Source organism: Alexandromys fortis, unplaced genomic scaffold, assembly GCF_014885135.2.
Source record: "Alexandromys fortis isolate MF-2015 unplaced genomic scaffold, M_Fortis_MF-2015_v1.1 scaffold_36, whole genome shotgun sequence".
Lineage (NCBI taxonomy): Eukaryota > Metazoa > Chordata > Mammalia > Rodentia > Cricetidae > Alexandromys > Alexandromys fortis.
In genome coordinates, this window is record NW_026067915.1 from 324224 (window position 1) to 329368 (window position 5145).

Here is a 5145-nt window from a genome sequence, read left to right on the forward strand (position 1 = left end):
GTGTGTGTGTGTGTGTGTGTGTGTGTGTGCAGGGTGTGTACATGTGTGTCTCTGCAAGGCAATGTGGTATGTGAGCCTGTGCATCTGAGGTGACTACATGTACATTTTTTCCCTTGTTGCTGGCAAATTGTCTTCCCATCTCTCTCTTTGCAGAGTGAAGGGTTGACTGAGGGAAGGAAGCAGTCCAAAAGGGGGGTAGCAGGGGAGGGGAGAGGGGCTAGAGGCAAACCAAAGCAATTCCAGTGGACAGAGGGAAGTGTCAGCCAAGGATGAAACTGAAACCAAGGCAGTTCTAATGCACTAGCACCCAGGGATCTTCCCTGGCCTTGGGTTCCTCCACTCCCCTACTCCCCCAGCCGGTAGTGGCGATTAGACAGCCTGAGATTATCAGATTCTTGTCCCTGAAGCCTGGACTTGACATTGAGGCAAAGAAGCTGAGCTAGAGTTTGGTCCGTGGTTAGTTAGCACATGACCCCATTAAGCATCCATTAGCACATTAACACAAATTAGTATATCAGATTGTCTCCCAGTCACCTAGTAGGGCATAGGGCCAGGTTGGAGAGAAGACAGCATGGTGCTAGCAGGAGGCCTAGGGTGAGAAGTAGGTATTCAGGTTGGGGCAGACTCTAGAGGTAGAAAAGGGAGGCAGAGAGCATGAAGTTCTGCTCATTTGATCCTTTTAGTCATGCTCTGGGAGAGAAACCTTGGGGAGGGGGCTAGGAGAAGGGAGGGACTTCCAGGAATAGCTTAGCTGGGCACCAACCCTAGGAAAGAGGCCGGGGTTCTGAGGTCTGGGCAAGAGACAGACTGTATTTCTCCTGGCACACAGTGAAACCTGGGAACGTTTAGGATCCTTTTCAGTTTTTTCCTCTTCCCTCTTCTTTATGGAAAATCTTTAGATAACTTTCTCAGACGGCTGAACACCCTGAAAGCACAGAGTTTGAAGGACTGACAGGGAGAAGATGCACCCAGAATGCTGGGGCGGCGTTTATCTCTCTGTCTATTTATTTCTGGTTCGGCAAAGGGGGACTTACTCTGCCCATATTTTTGGTTTTTTGAGACAGGGTTTCTCTGTGGCTTTGGAGCCTGTCCTGGAACTAGCTCTGTAGACCAGGCTGGTTTCGAACTCACAGAGATCCGCCTGCCTCTGCCTCCCAAGTGCTGGGATTAAAGGCATGCGCCACCATTGCCCGGCTATTCCCAGGTATTTATTTCTTCTTGAGGCTCTTGGGAATAGGATGGTTATTCTGATTATTTTTTGAGACAGGGTCTCTCTATGTATAAGACAGTTCTCTCCTGGAACTCTCTTTGTAGACAGAGATCTACCTACCTCTGCAGCCCTAGTGCTGGGATTAACTATACCAGGCTAGGGTTGCGTTCATACTTTTAACTGTGGGCCTTCCTTTGTTGTATTTAGGATTCCTTTAAATGTTTCTGCAGAACTGGCATAGTGATCACTTTAGTCTGGTTATCTCGGGTGGTTTTTATTTGCCCATCAATTTTACAACCTACTTTTACCAGACATAGCAATACCATGGGGTCAGTTATTAAGTTTCAGAGCATATCTCATTCTGTGTGTTCCTGAGCTTAAGATTTCTGGAGAGAAGTCTAATGTTATTCTTCAGCGTTTGCCTCTGTGCATTTAAAAAGGCCTTTAAAACATTGGTCATCTATTTTAAGTCATATTTTTTTTAGTATACAGTTGTATGTAAAGTTCTTTTTCGTTTGTGTCTATTTGGGACTCTGTCTCCTGTGTGTCAATGTCCATGTCTTTCCCCAAGCTTGAATAATTTTCTGCTGTAATTTCTCTAATTGTCCGTGCCTCTGGTTTGTATCCTAGCACCTCTTGTACCTGATGGGTTCTTAGATTTGGTCTTTTGATCATGTCCCCAGGGTTTTGAAAGATGTGTTCATATTTGTTTACTCTTCCCCCATGATTTGTCTCAAAATACCATTTTCCCTGTTGCACCCTCCATCTCGAATCTGCATCCCTCTGCTGGTCTAGCCCACTGGTCATGCGGGCCACTTTGTTTCTATTTGATGTAGGTTTTCTCTTCTCAAATCTATTTGTTTTTCAAAATATGGATTTTATTTTTGTTCATGCTACTGAAAATTCTCATCCATGTTACTGACTTCGTCATCTACTGTATGAGTTGACTTCTTTCCTCCATTTGATCGCTTTTTGTTTGCTTTTGAGACAGGTTCTTCCGTAGCCTAAATTGGCCCTGGACTCTTTGTCTAGTTAAGGGCGACCTTGAATTTACAATTCTCCTGCTCTCGCCCCCGAGTCCTGGATTATAGGCATATAGCACCATGCATGTTTTTATGTGGTACTGAAGATTGAACACCAGAGCTTTGTGCAAGCTAGGCAAGCATTTAACCAACTGAGCGACATTCCAGGCTGTCAACTAGAGGCTTTAACCCTCTTTGAGGCCATTGATCATTTTGAAGACTAGTTGTTTTTGTTGTAATTGTGGGTATTTTGAGATAAGATCTCACTATGTAGCTGGCTTTGAATTTGTAGCAATCCCCGTGCTGGGATTATACAACTAGACTTTTAGATTTCTGTATGGCATGTCTACAATTTCATTATCTTTGAATTCCTACTGCGACAGATTTCAGGCCTAGTAGAAACTGAATCCACACCAATATGCTGCTTTTCATTAAAAACAAAACTGAAACATGAGTCACCAGTCAAATCAAAACTGCGTTCCCACAGTGTGATCACAGGAAGATATAATCAAACTGTCCTCCTGGTGTGTGCCGAGCTGCCTGAGACTGGGGAAAAGAATCACAGGCTTTGATTCTAATAGCTAGAGTTCAACACGGCATGTTTTTGTGTTTTCTTAAAATTGTTGTTTTGGATGTGATGCAAGACGTGTTTTACCAGATAAAATATGGCTATTAAAAGAAAAAAATGTAAACAAACCACAAAAAACAAAGACTTGAAACAAAAGCAGCAGAGTTTAATGTCCCTCAGCGTTGGACTTTGCTCTTTTCCTGGTTTCTGGGACCAGCAAGGCAAAGGGACTGGCAGTTGGCTTTCTTAGCAAATGTGTTTATTTGAGACAGGTTCGCGTGTAGCTCAGGCTGTCCTCAAATTTAATATTTAGCCAAGGATAACTTTTAACTCCTGATCCTCCTGCCTCTACCTCTATAGTACTGGGGTTATAGGCATGTGCCATGTTTCTCTGCTTGGTAAATACAGATGTTTTTAGTGTGAGAGAAAGCATGTGAATCTGCATGGTCGTGTGTGTGTGTGTGTGTGTGTGTGTGTGTGTGTGTGTGTGTGTGTGATGCGTGCATGTCTATAAAAGCCAGAAGACAAGCTAGGTGTCATCCTCAGAACACTGCTTCCCTTGGGACTGGAGTCTCAGTGCCCTGAAGCTCACCATTTAGGTCAGACTGGCTGGCTAATGAGCCCCAGGGAGCTTCCTGTCTCCATCTCTCCAGCACTGGGATTTCAAGTGTGCCAGCACCGTGATTGTGCTGGCTAATTTTAGTTGTCAATTTGACTACATATAGAAAAAAAAATCCCAAGCTGCTGGGCATACCTGTGAGAAACAGTCTTCCTTCCTTCCTCTTTCTTCTTTATTATTTCTTTTCTTCCTTTTCTTTCTTTTTCCTCTCTCCTCCTCTCTCTCTCTCTCTCTCTCTCTCTCTCTCTCTCTCTCTCTCTTTCCCTCTCCCTCTCATTTTGAGACAGAGTTTCGACTAAAGACACACACCACCATACCCAGCAATATGGGATTTTCTCCCCCCCCCCTTACTTTCTTCCTTTTTTATGACTTCCACTCTTTTTAAGATTTATTTATCTATGTATTTTATGTACACGAGCACTCTGGCACTCTGTCTTCACATACATCAAAAGAGGGCATCAGATCCCATTACAGATGGTTGTGAGCCACCATGTGGGTGCTGGGAATTGAACTCAGGATCTCTGGAAGGGCAGCTAGGCTCTTACTCACTGAGTCAGCTCTCCAACCTGAGGGATTTTCTTAATCAGATGCTTTGAAGCAGAAGACCCACCCTAAAGCAGGGCCACATCTTCTCCTGGCAGCCCAAATACAAGGGCATGGAAGAAAGAAATTTAGCTGTTTGAATGCTGCCCTCACTTTCTCTGGCAACTCCGTCTATCCTGTTTCTGTAGCCAGTATAAGAAAGCTTTTTCAGGTTCTCAACACAGACTGAAGACCTGTAGCTCTCTGGGACTCCTCCAAGACTCTGGTGGCCAAGTGAGGGAACTGAGACATCCAGCTCTGTGGACCAAACAACCGTGGAATTTTAAGCCTTTCATAGTCAGCCACTGCTAGACTTCCCGGACCACATCCTGTGAAACACTCTAATAAATCCCCTTTTAACATATATTTATATGTTTTTAAATATATATATATTTATATATACATATAAATATATATATATATATAATTTATGCCCTGGCAATGCTGAAGTATGCATGGGCAGCCCATATATGGCGGTTCTGTTGAACTTGTTTCATTGTCTAAGTTGAAGAGGTTAACTGACCAGGTCTCTACCTCAAGAGAGCACCAGATCTCATTACAGATGGTTGGGAACCACTGTGTGGCTGCTAGGAACTGAACTCAGGACCTTTGGAGGAGCAAGCAGTGCTCTTAACTGATAAGGTGTCTCTCCAGCAGAGAAACCTAACACACTGATTTTTTTTTATAATTTTTGTTGTGAGCCTAGCCTTTAATGGCTGAGCCATCTCTCCAGCCCATACACTGATTTTTTTTTTTAATGAGAGTTCTTGGAGATTGAACACAGGTCCTCATGAATGCAAAGCCAATGCTTTTCCTAAGTGAGACATCTCCATAGCCCTAATTATTATTACGAATGTTTTGATGCAGGTGCAGTGCTCTACACCTGTAATCCTAGTCCTGGGGAGGCAGGGGTTGGAGGTCCAAGAATTCAGGGCCATCTTGGATGTGGTGAGACTTTGTCACACACAGAAGTCTTGGTAGGGACTGGGGATATAATAGTTGGTAGGATGCTTGCCTTGTATGCATGATGTCATGGGATGAATGCCCAGCAAGACACACACATAGACACACAGACACAGACACACACACACAAGGGCGGGGGGAGAGAGAGAGAGAGAGAGAGAGAGAGAGAGAGAGAGAGAGA